The sequence below is a fragment of the Daucus carota genome, chromosome 6, assembly GCF_001625215.2.
Source record: "Daucus carota subsp. sativus chromosome 6, DH1 v3.0, whole genome shotgun sequence".
Taxonomy (NCBI): Eukaryota; Viridiplantae; Streptophyta; class Magnoliopsida; order Apiales; family Apiaceae; genus Daucus; species Daucus carota.
In genome coordinates, this window is record NC_030386.2 from 12,582,864 (window position 1) to 12,601,731 (window position 18,868).

At 36.1% G+C, this 18,868-nt stretch overlaps 1 long non-coding RNA gene across 1 annotated transcript; it reads left to right on the top strand.

Annotated features, from left to right (window-relative positions):
- The first annotated feature begins 17,019 nt into the window (after positions 1–17,019).
- Positions 17,020–17,584, top strand: LOC108226644 (uncharacterized). Its single transcript, XR_001807687.2, has 2 exons — positions 17,020–17,192; positions 17,280–17,584. It is a non-coding gene; the product is annotated as an uncharacterized LOC108226644 (long non-coding RNA).
- The last annotated feature ends 1,284 nt before the right edge of the window (positions 17,585–18,868 follow it).

Sequence of the window (18,868 nt, forward strand, 5' to 3'; positions counted from 1 at the left end):
AAACACTTTTTTCGATAAGCAAGTAATTCATTAATAATAATAATATGAAGTGCCAAGCACTCCATATAAAATCCAGAGCACCGCCCTACCAACAACCACCAAAATAATATCCGGGCTTGTCTCTTACAACCATCATCAAATTGAAATAAACTAAACTTAACAGAACTGAATAAAACTAGAACCACTTATCTTAATTAGGAGATAATTAAAACTAATAGATTAGGGTTTTAAGGGGACAGAAGCCATTCACTAGTGGAGGGAAGAACACCACTTTATTCGACATCCAGGAGCTCTGGAGCCACCTCAGCTGCCAGATCTTCCTCGCCACGATGTCCGAATTTTTTCCAAACACACCTGTGGAGAAGCTCGTTATCAGATGCATTAGTCATGTCGCGGTCGTGTTTTTGGGCATGAATGCTCCAATGGTGAAAGATATACAAGGGCTGAAAGTTCTATATGTTATGAAAATGTTTATTAAGCTCGTAGGGGAAAATGTTGGTTAAGCTCGTAGGGGAGATATTTTGTGAAATCTAGGGGATGGATCACTTGGTGAAATCTAGCAATTCTCCATCGACGAAGTTTCCTAAAACTTCAAGGAGTTGAACGCAGTTCAATGCATTTTGCTCAATAAAAGGATATCCATTCGGGTTGGGGAGTGAATATGATCAATATTGAGAACCTCTTATTCGAGGTTATTGAGGGTATTCATAGGCCATTTTTGTTGCCCACCACCTGGTTTCATCTTAGTTGAAATATAAGCCCTGAGATACATTTTGTTAACCGTTAGATTAATAATCAATTTTTGTCCTGAATTTTACATAATTACATAATGTCCTGAAATGGTAAAAAATTACATAAACTGAATATTAATTTTTTGTTTTCTATGTTATCATTTTGGTATCCACCATTCTAATCAAAGTGGACATGACTTATTTATTTCTAAAACGGTAAAGAATTATATAATATGAATATTATTATTTTTCCCTGTATTTATTCCAATTAAACATCGTTACAAAATATTAAATATGACCCCTTACTTTCAGAGGCTTTGTCCAAAACTACATAGCCTTAGTCCCAAAAAAGGAACGGGTTTTATATCATGTTGGCCACCCGTCCTGTTAAAACATCTCACTTAGACCACCAATCCCCATGGCGACTCGTTTAAACCATTCAACTCGTTTTATATATCACACCGTTATCTTGGTGAAATTTTTAACGGCAGAGCTGATGTGTCAGCTTACATGGTCGGAGAATTCTCCAAGCAAAGGATAACTAGACTATATTTCAAGTGTCTAAAATAAGTCTGTCTAGCAGTATATATTATTATTGCGCCAAGTAAAAATTGTTTAAGTGATATCAATTTAAGCCTGTGAAATGTTCTGATACTAAACAAGGATCATATTTCTTGAATTTAAGCTTGCTTGATATATACTGTTTGATTGGTGTCGTCGTGTTTACATTAGGATTTTTGGCTACCCCAAAGCACAACTAACATGGCAATACAGGGGCCATTTGTTTTAGGCAGGTGTTTGTTTAGTTATTTAGAGTTTCTCTCTCATTTCTAATGTCAGCTGCCATGTAAGTACAACGTGGAACATACGTGGACTACCAACTCATCAGATATTTGACCATTTGTTTTTAACCTAACAGAAACTTTAAAACTTAAACGTTTTCTGTTTATTTTCTAAAAAACAGTTGACAAATTGATATATAAAATGAGTTGAATGGTTTAAACCAGTCGCCGTGGAGATTGGTGGTCTAAGTGAGATATTTTGACGGGACGGGTGGCCAACTTGATATAAAACCCAAAAAGGAATATATTATATTAAATAAAATTACATAAAATAACAAATCTTATATAAACCTGAGATTTACATCACTTCGATTTTCTGGCACCACATGACTTGACTAAATATTGAAATGAAGAGAAAACATGGTTTAACATCATCATAAAATAAAGGGTCTGTTTGGGAGGGCTGTTAAAAATTGCTGTGCTGTCAGAAAAAGTGCTGGTAAAATAAGTGCTGTTGTAGAAATCAGATAACTATTTGGTAATTTTTTGATATTACTTATTTTGAGTTATAATATTAAAAAAAATAATGTTTTTGGTGAGGTTTTATAATGAAATCTATAACAGCATTCTGCAAAAGCTGAAAAGCAGCTTTTTCCAAAAGCATGGGAGGACCCGCTTTTTCTAACAGCAGCTTTTCAGTTAAAAGCTGCTGTTCAGAAAAGCTGCTTTTCGATTTACCAAACAGTTTTTCACCTGCTTTTTAGCAAAAAGCTGCTGTTGCTGTCTGCAACAGCAACCCCAAACAGTACCAAAGTTTAAAAGTCTTCAGCTTGCATAAATTGGAACCAAAAGGCAAAGAAATTTCAAGTTAAGACATTAATCTACTTTTTCATTTAGCAAGTAGTTTCCTCATGCTTCTTGACAAATGACATTCTGCAAGCAAGCCCCTGCTTATATGAACGAACAAGGACAAAAAAACAGATCAAACATCTAAGACACCAAAAAAAGAATGTAAAACAAATTAACGGGATGGAAGATCTTAAATGAGATGGAAATTTCAAGAATAATGAGTCTAATTCTCAACAAAAATGTATCTAATTATGAAATGCAAGATAAGCACTTTTTTTTCGATAAGCAAGTAATTCATTAATAATAGTAGTATGAAGTGTCAAGCACTCCATATAAAATCCAGAGCACCGCCCTACCAACAACCACCAAAATAATATTCGGCTTGTCCCTTACAACCATCATCAAATTGAAATAAACTAAACTTAACAGAACTGAATAAAACTAGAACCACTTAAAATCTTAATTAAGAGATAATTAAAACCAATAGATTAGGGTTTTAAGGGGACAGAAGCCATGCACTAGGGGAGGGAAGAACACCACTTTATTCGACATCCAGGAGCTCTGGAGCCACCTCAGTTGCCAAATATTCCTCGCCAATATTGAGAATCTCTTGTTCAAGGTTATTGAGGGTATTCATAGGCCATTTTTGTTGCCCACCACCTGGTTTCATCTTAGTTGAAATATAAGCCCTGAGATACTTTTTGTTAACCGTTAGATTAATAATCAATTTTTGTCCTGAATTTTACATAATTACATAATGTCCTGAAACGGTAAAAAATTACATAAACTGAATATTAATTTTTTGTTTTCTATATTATCATTTTGGTATCCACCATTCTAATCAAAGTGAACATGACTTATTTATGTTATGCACCGATAAATAATTATATAATATGAATATTATTTTTCCCCCTGTATTTATTCCAATTAACCATCGTTACAAAATATTAAATATGACCCTCTTACTTTCGGAGCTGGATCTGCCACTAATGGTAAGCCACATATAAAAAGTAATCACCATTTGAGTAAGCAGCAGTATGCTAAATACTAATTACTAGGTAAATCTAGCTACAACATACATGACTAAATCTATTATATATATAATGCTGCAACATAGACTTTGATGAGCCAAAAAATTCAGTGCGAAAGTACAACCTGACCATCATTTAATGGATTAAATTACTTTTTCATCCTTCTATAAACTAAAGGCTTCTATTTGGGGAATTCTTTCGGCCCTGCGTTAGTTTTGTAATGTACACCTTCATCTTCCTCTTCCTCAGTGTATTTTTTGCGTGCAACCAAGGCTTTTTGAATTTTATTCTGAATATGTTTGTATTAGTGATGATACTTTAAATTATGCACTAATTTGAAGCTGATTGTATACATTCGAGAAGAGAGAGGATCGGAGACTCGGGTGACATTACATGGTTGATAAAATGTTTCAATCAGTCAGGTCTCTTGTCAAGACATTGTGTGGTCCTCGTATTATACATAGTTGTTATTTTTTTGTCTTATGTAATATAATATCTGATAACTATAAGACTATACAGTATTCTTCTAAACCCTTTACAACAGTCCATTTGTTATAGCATTAATACATGGAAAGGTATTTCAAGCCCTAGGCTCTAAATTTTCCAAGATTTATTAGTAAATTCTCTTTATATTGTTTTGTTTTTGCTGGAGGATTTCAAGAATTTTCTCCTCCGCATGTTTCATGTTTAAGAGCTTTTGAAGTTGATGTCATAGGGCGACTAATAATATTTTCCTCCTTTTATCTTGCAAAATATGAGTAGTTTGGTTGAGAGGCTCAGTGTTAGATCGGATTGGAAAACTATTCACAATCTGGATAACTTTGAAGATGATTCAGATGTTGCACAAGAAAAATCGAAAAACGCAAAGACATATGAAAAGTTAATCAGAGTTGATGTGGAATATATTTGAATTATGTATCTTGTCTCCGAACTATTCTTTAGTGTTGCTATTTTTTCCTCTAAAATGTTTGCTAGCTTTAGTTTAACTATTTCTCGCACATATTCCTCAAGAGATTTGGTGGTAAAATTCGATATCTTTTCACTAATGTGTGATTTTCTATATGTTGACATCTTTATTAGTAAATAGTAATAATTATAAAATGTGAGAAAACACTAATGATATGAATCTTAACAGGTCCCTTCCTAAGTGAGGACTATTCTGCTCCCAATTCTTGAACAGGAGATACCAACTAATAAAGCAAACATGATGTTAGTAAGTGAGAGCTCATCAGTTGAAAGCAAAGAAAATGTCTGCTCTAGGACCCCTTCTAAGAGAAGAGAGAGGATCGGAGACTCGGGTGACATTACATGCTTGATAAAAAATTTCAATCAGTCAGGTCTCATGTCAAGACATTGTGTGGTCCTCATATTATACATAATTGTATTTTCTTGTCTTATGTAATACAACGTATGATAACTATAAGACTCTGTTTTTCTAAAACCCTTACAACAGTCCATTTGTTATAGCATCAATACAGGGCAAGGTATTTCAAGCCCTAGGCTCTAAATTTTCCAACGTTTATTAGTAAATTCTCTTTCTATTGTTTTGTTTTTGCTGGAGGATTTCAAGAATTTTCTCCTCCGCATGTTTCATGTTTAAGAGCTTTTGAAGTCGATGTCATAGGGCGACAAATAATATTTTCCTCCTTTTATCTTGCAGAATATGAGTAGTTTGGTTGAGAGGCTCCGTGTTAGATCGGATTGGAAAACTATTCACAATCTGGATAATTTTGAAGATGATTCAGATGTAGCACAAGGAAAATCGAAAAACGCAAAGACATATGAAAACGTTAGTCAGAGTTGATGTGGAATATATTTGAATTATGCATCTTGTCTCCGAACTATTCTTTAGCGTTGCTATTTTTTCCTCTAAAATGTTTGCTTGCTTTAGCTTAACTATTTCTTGCACATATTCCTCAAGAGATTTGGTGGTAAAATTCGATTTCTTTTCACTGATATGTGATTTTCTATATTTTGATATCTTTATTAGTAAATAGTAATAATTATAAAATGTGAGAAAACACTAATGATATGAATCTTAACAGGTCCCTTCCTAAGTGAGGACTATTATGCTCCCAATTCTTGAACAGGAGATACCAACTAATAAAGCAAACATGATGTCAGTAAGTGAGAGCTCATCAGTTGAAAGCAATGAAAATGTCTGCTCTAGGTCCCCTTCTAAGTGAGGATTACTGCACTCCCCAATTTTCTGCAGATACTGACCAATAAAGCAAACATGATACTTCAGGATGTTGTAGATCATTAGTTAAACACAAGGAGAACGTCCATTCTTGGTCCCTTCCCTAAATGAGGACTATTCCGCTCCCCATTCTTGAATCACATATACTTCCCAAACATGTACATAATGACATCTATTCCTGGAGGAAGCCTTTATGTTCTCACCAATCATATACTTAATGCTCAAAATTTAGAGCCAATGTGCTTGTAAATCATGCATATTTTAATACGAATTTCAAAACCCAGGTGTCATAGGGATTAGAGAAACCACACCAATCCATCTTGTAGTTGGTGAATAAAATCTTAATCTACTGTGGTGATAATATGGTACCAGAGGGTCATCTAGATGCCCTTCAGACCCGTCTGGAAACAATATGCATGTTAGTTATTCCCCCTTTCCATCATCTTAAATGACACTTCAGTTTCCTAAACTTACACATAAAAAAAACATAAGATTTACAACTTTTGTATTCAAAAAATAAATTCTAATTTTGCTGCACTTCTGTCACAGGCTTGGATTACAGAGATGGCATCTTACGCGATACTATTAGTTTTGTCTAATTTTAAGCTCACCCGCCAACAATATTAAAGTACTATGCTTGCAGGGAATCTTGTATAATACAAATTGTTGATGGAGGAATTTGGTAATCAACAAAGATAAGGTTCATGGCCGGAATCAAGATCTGTGACGGTGGTTTTAGCTGCCGGAGTGTGGTGGTTGTGTGTTTTAGGAGGTGGCTGAGATTAGGGTTTTGAGTTGCCTCCTTGTGCTCTCAACTAATGATCACCTAATGTGCCTACTTACCCCTATATTAATAGGGGATCAAGCCATACGTAGTTCTATTGTACCAAGACTCCTAGTTTGATCAGGACTAGGCCTCTTAGGGATAAGACCAACCTTAGGCCGGTGACTTATCACTTAGAGTTCTACTCCAGTTAGAAGTAAGCCTTGAGGCAACTACCTCAGACTCCTAGTCCAAGTACATCATGGATACGGCATCATCTCCACTACGAGAGATGACACTAACCGCTACTTTTCGTATCATGGAGGAGACGTCTGATAGAGCCGTGACCTATTCCTTGAGGTGTAGGGACGCGCCCTTACCCCCTAGTGAAGGTTCTCACTAAGAGGCAAGACCATTGAGGACCCAAGTTATACGATCGTCTCAGTCCCCCAATGAGGGCTAACTCACCAGAATACAGGACCCAGACATATGATCGGCCTTCATGTCACCCCTGAGGGCCTTCAACAATCATGATCACCTCAAAGCCCCCGAACGAGGACAACCCGGCAGATAGCAGGATTGAGGATTATAGATCACGTCTGGACGTAACCCGAAAACTACCAAATGAGCCTGATAACTACCGGATGAGCCCGACACTAGTCTTCATATCCCTCGGAAGGGTTGCTATATCGCCCAGAGGGGTAGGTCTTCAATATCCCTCGGAAGGGTCGTCATCGAGACTCACTCATCCTCACACATAATAAGTTTACCTATGGGCGCGACCATGGAGGGCGCGCCCTTGATCCTTGTTGCTTTGTCTTCTTAGTTCTCCACATATGGTAGACCTGTCTCCGAAGCATAAGGCCGCGCCCCTCGGGATTATCCCGCAATCGGCGCGCCCTCTGCCAATTCACGTGGCCAAATGTGGCCAAATATGGTCAAGCCTCTCATAGAGGTCAAGCCTCTCATAGAGGTCAAGCCTCTCATAGAGGTTACACCTCCAAAGGCTACGCCCTCTCACTGAGGTCAAGCCTCTCATAGAGGTCACACCTCCCATAGAGGTTACACCTCCAAGGGCTACGCCCTCTCATTGAGGTCACACCTCTGAGGGCCGCGCCCTATCACATAGGCCAAGCCCTCCGAGGGCTACGCCCTCTCATAGAGGTCACACCTCCAAGGGCTACGCCTTCTCATAGAAGTCACACCTCCAAAGGCCGCGCCCTATCACATAGGCCAAGCCCTCCGAGGGCTACGCCCTCTCATAGAGGTCGAGGGTCGTACCTTTTCATATATACTCATAGTCAAATTTTGGGCATAACACAAATTAAAGAACTTTAATATACTGTTTCTGGTGTTGATATCATATCTAAGAATTAGATAGTTGTAGGTAATATTTAGAAGAAATATATGTCACAACCAGAGATTGAGGTGCTTATCTCAGTCTATACTGCTCGTGTTGACTCCTCAAGAATCATGTTTTATGCTTGCTCATCACTTCATTGAAATGTGTAAATCCAGCAATCCTGCCATATTTGCGTGATAGTGCTACTGTTTCACATTCTGGTCCTTTCCACATATTAAGTTTCTTATAGGATGGGTCATGCTTTGGATTTTGTGATTGTACATGGTACAGTTGGAAGAACAGTTGGGGTGATGTTTATCAAAAAAACTTTTAGCAGCCGAGTATATATTACTAAAGATGTTAGTCCCGCTTTGTCATATATAGATTATAGGTTTGGATCCTAGGAACAAAATAGTTCATAAATGTTTCAGCCATGGATCTTTTGCTTACAGTGCAGTTAACTTTATACAGTGCTTGTAGGACTTGCTCATGTCCTTATATTGTTGCATTATCATTTAGCAGGGCTCTACCACAAATCCTGTCGTGCATAAATATGCAGTGTCAGGTCTCAGTGTAGAAGTAGTGCCTCATTTAGTTGCAAATTTTGGAGATGATTCAGTTAAGGTATTTTCTCACTCTGTTAATCCTCTTATCTATTATTGTTTGAAGTGCAAATTATAGAAGAAATGACTGAATTTGAATTATTAGTCACCTTGTATGCTTGTAACCTTGAGGTAGCTTTTCTGTATCGGTCAATATTAGAGTCCCATGTATTTGTTTGGATGTACTTAAGGCTCAACTGATGCAATAAGGAACTTACAATTAAGAAATAAGCATTGCACTTGAGAACTGTCTATGTTATCGAACATTGTTCAAAAGCATTTGATACATATGCAATTCCTAACTAAAAAGTTCTGATTTATTTTCATTTGCCAGGCTAAAGAATTTGCTGATGACTATGCTCTTTCAAGTGAAAAGGAATTCTCATCAAATAGCGGTGCAGAGTCCTTACTCATGCACGACAATGATCCGGACAAGGTTTGAGTTGTGAAAACTATACAACTAGAACTGCTTTTTATCCTTGGTATGCTTGATATTCCTCTGTTGAGTTAACACAAACCCAAAAGATCTTTTGTTGCCTAAACTGTAATGTGATATTTTTAGGAGTTTGGGCATGAATTCACTATTAGGGGAGCTTTCGAAGGAAATTGGAAAACTTACTGAAGAAAACAGCGAATGACCTAGAGAGTAATTGATTTCAACAACACACACTATCATTCAATATTCTTGCTGAGCAAGATAATGTTTCACATATGTTTAGACTACAGATTTCCAACTAACTATTACACATAAGCAGATTACTATTATGCCACCAGCTTTCATTCTATATTACAGAAATACCCCAAGCTCCTTTACTCCCCCTCAAGCTTGCAGTGCTCATCAGATGCAGATGATTTTCCAGCTGAGACACCAAGCTTGTGCATGAGATATGAATGTTGTTTTGCACTGAGTTGTTTTGTGAACATGTCTACTACTTGAGCATAGGATGGCACATAGTGTGTCTGAACTTCTCCAGCTGCCACCTTATCACGAATATAATGGCAATCTATTTCCACATGTTTAGTGCGTTCATGAAGCACTGGATTAGCTGCAATGGCAAGTGCAGCCTTGTTGTCACAGTTAAGGATTGCAGGAGGCATTTTCTGGAACCCCAAGTCTCTCAATAATGCAGTCAACCAAGTTATCTCACAGCAAGCAAGTGCCATAGCACGATACTCAGCTTCTGCACTCGACCTAGCCACTACAGACTGCTTTTTTGTCTTCCACGATATTGGTGATTTTCCCAGTAAGATACAGTAGCCTGAAGTGGATCTACGTGAGTAACTGCAGCTAGCCCAGTTTGAATCACAGTACCCCGTCAGTTTTGCAGCAGATTCACTAGCCAAAAGAATTCCCTGACCTGGATTATATGCCAAATACTTCAACAGCCTCTTTGCAGCTTGCATATGATCTGAGGTTGGCTTTTGCATATATTGTGTAAGAATATGAACAGCATACACAATGTCCGGTCGAGTCACAGTCAGGTAAATCAATTTCCCCATCAGCCTTTGATAAGGCTGTGCATCTAGCAGTGGCTCACCTTTATCCGGGGTCAACTTGATGTGAGTTTCCATAGGCAATTTACTTATCACAGACCCCACATGATACTCTTTGATCAAGTCAAGCACATATTTCTTGTGAGATATAAAGAATCCATTCTCAGACCTGTGCACTTCCAATCCTAGAAAGTACTGTACTTCTCCCAAATCCTTCATGTGAAATGTATTAGACAGTACTGACTTCAGCATGTTTATTCTTGCTTCTGAGTTTCCAGCAATGAGCAGGTCATCAACATACACCAGTATGGTTGTAATCAAGTCTCCATCAGCTTTAATGAATAGACTATAATCAGCTCTAGATTGCTGATATCCATCAAGTATCAGTGTTTCTGACAGTTTACTAAACCAGCATCTGGCCGCTTGTTTCAACCCATACAAGCTCTTAATAAGTCTGCACACCTTTTTCTGACCACCAGATTTTGACTTAGATCTGTGCAGTACATTCTCCCCCTGAGCTGAATAGTCTATTCTACTGCCAAAATCGGTATAACCAAGAGGTAACCCCATATAAACCTCTTCATGGAGGTCACCATGCAAGAATGCATTGGTGACATCCATTTGAACTACAAACCAGTTCTGAAGTGCAGCCACAGCTAGGAGTATTCTCACAGTTGCCATCTTGGCAACTGGAGCAAACGTTTCTCCATAATTAACTCCAAGAATCTGTCTACACCCCAAGATAACTAATCTGCTCTTAAATCTGTCAACTGATCCATCAGGCTTATACTTAGTTTTAAACAGCCATTTACATGCTATAGCAGTTTTACCAGGTGGAAGATCAACTATTTCCCAGGTTCCATTAAGCTCCAGAGCAGCCAATTCACAATTCATGGCATCAACCCAATGTGTATGTTGAACTGCCTGATTAAAAGTAACTAGATCAGCATTGGTGGTAACAGCTGCTAGAAAGCATGAGAAAGAAGAAGAAATTTCTTCATCAATGACAGAAGTAATAGAATTAGCAGATGTAGTATAATCATTGAGCCAATTTGGTGGTTTTCTAATTCTTGTGGATTGCCTTGTGGAAGTGTCCACAGAACTAGTAGAAGTGTTTCCAGCATTGGAGTCAGCAGGACAAGGAAACACAAAATCAGTGTCATCCCAAACCTTTGAAGGTTCAACAACTAGCATTGCAACATGCAGTGGATGCATATATGCAGAACCATCTGGACATTGTGAGTTATAAGGAAAAATGTTTTCCTTGAATTGCACATCCCTTGAAATGAAAACATGCTTGTCAAGAAGACTCATCAACCGATAGCCTTTATTTGTGGGTGGATATCCCAAGAAGACACAAGGTATACCCCTGACTTCAAATTTATCCTTGGAGCCAGAACTATTTGCTGCATAAGCCAGACATCCAAATGCCTTAAGTCTGTCATAGTCAGGTTCTTTCTTATAGAAAAGAGTGAAGGGAACAGATTTTTTTAGAGTTGCAGATGGTAATCGATTAATAATGTGGACTGAAGTAAGAACACAGTCCCCCCAAAAAGTAACATCCAGGCCTGATTGATATTTCAAAGCTCTGGACATTTCCAAAATGTATCTGTGCCTTCGTTCCACACGAGCATTTTGCTGTGGTTTGTATGCACAGGACATTTGATGAAAAATGCCAGACCTAGCATAGAACTCATTGCAACTGCTATCCTGAAACTCTAAAGCATTGTCGGTTCTCAGATTTTTAACAGTCAGCGTATGATGATTGTGGATGTATGAACAGAAACTCTTCAAGCTAGTAAGAAATTCTGACTTGTATTGTAAGAGATACACCCAAATCATCCTGGTACAATCATCAATGAGAGTCAAAAAATACCTAAATTTGAGTCTCGTAGGAACCTTGTAAGGCCCCCAGATATCAGCATGTAAAAGATCAAATGGCTCCTTTGCATGAGACAAACTTTTGTGAAATGGAAGGTTGGTGAATCTAGCCACTGGACAAGTAACACACTCAGGCAGAGAACTCATAGAGACCTTGTCTTTAAGGGCTGAAATGAGCTGTAATTTAGGAAATGGAGCATGTCCAAGGCGATTATGCCACAATACACTGTCAGATACTTGAGTAGCATTGTAACATTCCACACCAGCCTGATCTGTCAATAAGTATAATCCATATTTCAACACACCTACAGCCTTCACCTCTTGAGAATCAGAAGAAAGAATAGTACAGGTGTTTGATGAAAATTGGACTTCACAATTATTGTCCTGAGCAAGCTTGTGAATGGACAAGAGGTTGTGACTAAAACTAGGCACATACAGTACTCCTATCAGTCGGAGTCCACACTTCAGTGTAACATCCCTTATGTGTGTTATAGATGCCACAGCTCCAGTAGGCAATTTAATAGTACTCTGTAGAGGTGCAGGTTTGACATTTGTGAGATATGACAAGCTTGATGTCATATGATCAGTGGCGCCTGAGTCCACTACCCATTCATTATGATGCAGAGCAACTGTGTGACACATGACCATGCCTGAAAAAGGACTGTCAATATCTGCAAATTCAGTGCAAGTGTTGTGGTCCTCAGCTGAACCAGATGGAATCAACTTAAGCAATTGTTCCAGTTGTTTAGTGGTGATAGTCACATTCTCATTTGCAGTAGCATTATTTGCCATTTTTCTAGTGCCAACTCCAGGCTTGGATGACTGTACACCTTTGTTCTTGGTATGCCACTTAGGATATCCAATTACAGTCCAACATTTATCTCGAGTATGTCCTTTCTTGCCACACTCAGTACAGACACCTAGTTTTTGATTATCTGACTGAGTTTTGCCATACATAGATGCAATCAATATACTTATATAAAGGAGAAGCGAGGGGCGTGTAGGTGGCGCCTCTCACATCGCTTCGTTATATTTTTCTAATTTTCTGGAATTTTTCAATGAAAAATATTAAAAATTAGAATTACCTTTTTTAGTTTCGGATATATTGGAAGCAAGTTTTAGAATCTGATTTTGTTTCAAATTATTTATGTTATATAGTAGCTTGAAAGTTTTAATCTGATTTTGTTTCACATTATTTAATCATGGGAAAGAGTAGCACACAAGTCTCTCTGCACCTATAAATAACCCTATAAGTTGTAGGATTTTGGATCATCTAAACACAACCTACTTTCTCTTAATACAACAACCCTACCTCTCTCTGCTGATAGTTCTTTTGCTCGATTTCTAACTCGGTGGTGCCATTCTTCTGCAATGATAAGTGAAGGCTGTTTATACGGTACTAAAAAAAATAAAGGTTGTTGCAAGCAAAGGTAGTTATAGACCGCTATGTGGGAGTCGACAAATCCAAACAAGGGAGAAGAATATAGTCTTGACATGATATGGATGGATGATATCAATAAATTAACTATTAGTGATGTATGTTTGTTAGTTTTCTTTTATAATATTTGTTTTGTTCATCGGACATGTTTGCCGTTGTTAATTTTTATATGATTTATTTTGTATACAGGCAAATATTATTCATTGTTTGCTCCGTTCAAGCAACTTTTAAGTGAAAGTTGTTTATACAGTATTAAAAAATAAAGGTTGTTACACGCGGGGGTAGTTATAGACCGCTATCTCACGGATTTAAGTTAGATGTTTTTGTGCATAATCAACCCAAAAAAATGGAGGAAAGTGACAATGTAAGAACATGATTACTTTTAAAAAAAACACAGATAAAATTAAGATTCGTCGTGCTTTGAATTGTTAATTACGTGTAGAAATTTATTTTCATTTTTTCACCATGAATTATAGTCCAATTTTGCAATTTTATATATTAGTATTGGTATTACATTTAATTTTTTATTATATAAAATTTATTTATATTTATCCTACAAATATTAATTTTTAAGCATTAATATACTTTTTATAGACAGACACAAAATTATTATACTCTATAAATATTAATATTAAATTATTAATATAATTTTTATAAGCCGCCGCAACGCGCGGCTTCTCAACTAGTATACTTATATAAAGGAGAAGCGAGGGGCGTGTAGGTGGCGCCTGTCACATCGCTCCGTTCTATTTTTCTAATTTTCTGGAATTTTTGGATGAAAAATATCAAAAATTAGAACTACCTTTTTTAGTTCCGGGTATATTAGAACCAAGTTTTAGAATCTGATTTTGTTTCGGATTATTTATGGAATATAGTAGTTTGAAAGTTTTAATCTGATTTTGTTTCAGATTATTTAATTATGGGAAAGACAAATTATTTATGGAATATAATAGCTTGAAAATTTTAATCTGACTTTGTTCAGATTACTTAATTATGGAAAAGAGTAGCAAATAAGTCTCTCTGCACCTATAAATACCCGTATAGATCGTAGGGTTTTGGATCATCTAAACACAACCTCCTCTCTCAATACCACAAACCTACTTGATAGTTCTCTTACTCGATTTTTAAAAGAGAAGCGAGAGGCGTCACATCGCTCCGTTCTATTTTTCTAAAATTTTTGGATGGAACATATCAAAAATTAGAATTACCTTTCTCTTGCTCGATTTCTAACTCGGAGGTGTCGTTTTCTACAACGATAAGTGAAGGCTGTTTATACAGTAAAGGTTGTTGCAAGCAAATGTAGTTATAGACCGTTATATTGGAGTCGACAAATCCAAACACGGGAAAAGAATATAGTCTTAACATGATATTGATGGTTGATGTCAATAAATTAACTATTAGTGATGTATGTTTGTTGGTTATTCTTTTATAATAGTTGTTTTGTTCATCGGACATGTTTGTTGTTGTTAATTTCTATATTATTTACTTTGTATACATGAAAAAATTATTCATGCATTATTTGTTTGCTCCGTTCAAGCAACTTTTAAGAGGGTAGTTATATTTAAGTTAGATGTTTTTGTGCAAAATCAATCCAAAAAAACTGTAGGAAGATGACAATGTAAGAACATGATTACTTTTCAAAAAAATATAAAAAAATTAAGATTCGTCATGCTTTAAATTGTTAATTACGTGTATAAATTTATTTTCATTTTTTCATCATGAATTATAGTCCAATTTTACAATTTTATATATTAGTATTGGTATTACATCAAGATTTTTATAATATAAATTTATTTTATCCTACAAATATTAACTTTGAAACATTAATATAATTTTTATAGACAGTCATAAAATTATTTTATTTTACAAATATTAATATTAAATTATTAATATAATTTTTATAGGCCGCCGCAACGCGCGGATTCTCAACTAGTTACTACAGATGATTGATTGCTTACTGTCAAACTATCACGTTGAGACTCTTCTTGTTGAATTATAGAGCAAGCAGACTCCACAGTAGGTAACGGAGACATCATGAGGATCTGACTACGCTGAGAAGCATAAACTTCGTCTAAACCATTGAGAAATTGAAACAATCGTGACTCTTGTTTATGCGTATCCAGAACACATAGAAACTCTGTAATTTCAGGTGTAATATTGCCAATTACAGGCATGACAGTCATGTCCTCAAGCTCTTCCCAAACACTGCTGATTTCAGTATAGTATTCAACTAGAGACTTGTGATTTTGCTGAATGTGATACAGATCTCTCGCTAGTTTAAATTTCCTTGAACCGTTAGCAACTTGAAATCTAGTGCTCAACAATTTCCAGATCTCACTAGCAGAATTCACAAACAGTATAGATTTCTTAATTGATTCGGAAATGTTGTTATGCAGCCAAGAGATTACCATTGTGTTACATGTATCCCATTGGATTGCATCTGTAGCGTCTGTGACACTCCGAACTTCAGTTCCGAGTACAAACCCTAGCTTCCTCTTAGAGGCGAGCTGAATTTCCATCGATCGCTTCCAGATTCTGTAATCTGTAGGTCCTTGCAATTTCGACACATTGATTGATGTCGGTCCATCGCTCGGATGAAGAAACAGAGGATTTTGCAAATCCGCAAATGTGAAGCGCGAAGATCCAGACGACATTTTTGGCAATAAGAGCAGAATTGATGTAATCTCACTCAATTTACCACAAATTGATGAATCTTAGAGCAGAATATAGCAGCTTCTCACTCAATATAGCAGATTCTAATCGATGTTGTAATCGATTTCTTAGGAATATTCACGCAGTGTATGAACAGAAGAAACAAGAACAAATGATCATTCACAGCTTTGATACCATGAAGAAAACAGCGAATGACCTAGAGAGTAATTGATTTCAACAACACACACTCACATTCAATATTCTTGCTGAGCAAGATAATGTTTCACATATGTATAGACTACAGTATTCCAACTAACTATTACACATAAGCAGATTACTATTATGCCACCAGCTTTCATTCTATATTACAGAAATACCCCAAGCTCCTTTACTTACTGATTTGAGATCATTGTATGCATGCTATCGTTCACTTTGATAGCTTCAAATATGAGATATTGATGATCTTTTAACCTTGAAGTTAATTACTTTAGCTGGTTTGTAAATTTTTTGCCTTGGGACAATGCAGATCTTTTAGCTCAAACAATTTCAGTGCCCCATTGTCGTCGGAGCTTGGGATTTTGACAAAGTTGACCCAATGTAAGTCTACGCCTTCAAGTTAAGGTCGAGTCATGTCCTCATCACACTCTGTGTACAGATTGCTCATGGCTATTTTCCCCAGTGAAATTGAGAAAAAAGCGGTGGCATAATACTTTTTTTTTCCTAACTAAAATTTTGGTATGCAGATTATATATCACTCATCAATACTTTTTATTAACAAGCGAAACCACATTTCGGTGGAATATCAGTACCAGTACCGAAATTTGGTCATCATATATTATATTTAATTATTATTGTTATATCATTATTAAACTCCTATTAAAAATATTATATCAGGACTTTTTTACATAACGATTATTCAAGATATAGAATTCTATCCCAATATAATTAAATATTTTAATTTTTAAAACCGAAACAATTTAACTTAGAAATTAACTCTATAAAATCCTTATCACATAAATATGAATTCTGTGTAAAATCATTATCAAATAAATATAGGGAATCAACAGAGCTTTTGTGCGAATCTGAGAACATAAAATAAATTAAATATTTAAATAATGAATTTTATTTATAAATATGTTCCACCGAAACGTGGTTTCGCTTATTAACAAAAAATATTTATTATGTTTTAATGATAAAAATAAACTTTTAATAATAAAATATTAAATGTCCTAGACTACCCAGACATAATTTTTTGGCTAGGACACTATTGGACATGCTCAAGCAGCCCATTGCCCAGCCTAATAAAGCTGGATATAAAATCTATATCTTGTTCTACGTGAAGAGAAAAAGATAGAGAGAGGGGGAAGATGGGTTTGTGGAAAAGATCAATGAATGAGCTGAAGCCAGTTTATAAGCGAGCCAAGCATGTAATTAATTTCTTATATCTCATTTTAATACTTGCGTATTTTCAATTTGTTTTGATTTAATAACCTAATTGGTTTAATCTCTTCCAGTATTTTGACCACAGCGACAGTCTTGATCCCATCATAAGGTTCGCATTTGTTCTCACCATCGGCGCATCGTGGGTTAGGGCGCGTAGTCCATGATTCGCTCTGTAACGTGATGCTCGTATGCGTTACTCGCATTCTTATATGTATGTGATGAATTTATCCTTAATATTCTAAATTAGATGTGATGGAATGTATCTTTTGCGACGGTTTATTATGTTTGATGAAGAATTTAGTGATCAAAACTTCGAATGCAAAGACTTGAGGTTGACTGCTATTATATGTTAATGATATAGTACAATTTTCTATTAGTTTTAGTTATTCAGAGATGGATTGATATGTATTAGACAAAAATGATGGGGGTAATGTTTTAACATAAAGCCAGGCTCGTGTAGGCAGCGATACTATGTTCTGTGTACTAGTTTTGTTTGGTTTCAAATAAAGGATCCTAAGTTCTCTTGAAACTTGATACCAGCTTATAACCTCATATAATCCTGGAAAACTAATGTAGATTATAGGGTAGGCTGTTCTCTACCAAATACCAATTATGGTTCTGGGATTGTCTTGGATGAGGGTTTGCCGTCAACTAATGAGATCTATAGGGTGAGGTCTCTGTGATGGCTGGTTATTAAAACTACTTGCTCTGCTTGACAAGGTGGTTTAATGACAATACTGTAGTTTGCGGAACAAAAGCTTTGTACCCATAATTTTTTCTTTCTAAAATAGAAATAGAACTTATTCATTTCTGCTAGTAGTTATAGCAAAAGAATGTGTGGTAGAACGTGAAATGATCACCAAGGCCCAAATGCAATTGCATTGCCCTTTATATCCTTTTAGGTTCTATCTGTTTTTCTGTAATCAACTAATCACTAACTAGTGCTTAAGCAAGTTTCTTTGGAACACTTATACGTGCAAATTCAAACTACAGACTTGAAGACATAATGTATTCATTGTGCCTTGGTAAAACAGTGCAATCTCTTTCCGGAAACAAAAGAAATTGCAGTGTCATGGTTGTTTCTTGACAACTATTACAAAGTTGGGAGGGCATAATTATATACAACAAACATATAATTAAAGACTGAGAAGATAAACCATGTAGTAGTGTAGTTTGTCTGTTTGTGGAAAAGCGTTATTAAAGATAGAACTCCTTAATTTCTTGTAGTAGTTCTAGGTGTGGCAGAATTGTTTTTTGGTACAACGGCTGGTATCGTCACCAAGCCCCATTAGCAATTGAGTTACCCTCCAAATCTTTTTAGGTTATTTCTGTTAATCTCTATACTATAAGAGAGTTTGTTCAGAATACTTGCTAAGTATTTGCAAATTCATAGTAAAGACTTTAAGACATATGAACTAGCAAGGTACTTGTGTTTATAGTGCATATAACCTTTCCATCTCTTTCTGAGTTGAAACATGTTTTTGTATTTTGAGGAAAACTGGTGCTATTTACTTTCCCTTGTTTGATGTCAAATACAAAAAATGTACATCACATAATTGTTTAATTTTGGTCTGTTACTTTTGTGCATTCTTAGTAGTGCTTAATAAATTAATTTGAAGAGGAGAAGGGATTAGTGATAACCGCTGTTTTGTTAAAAATT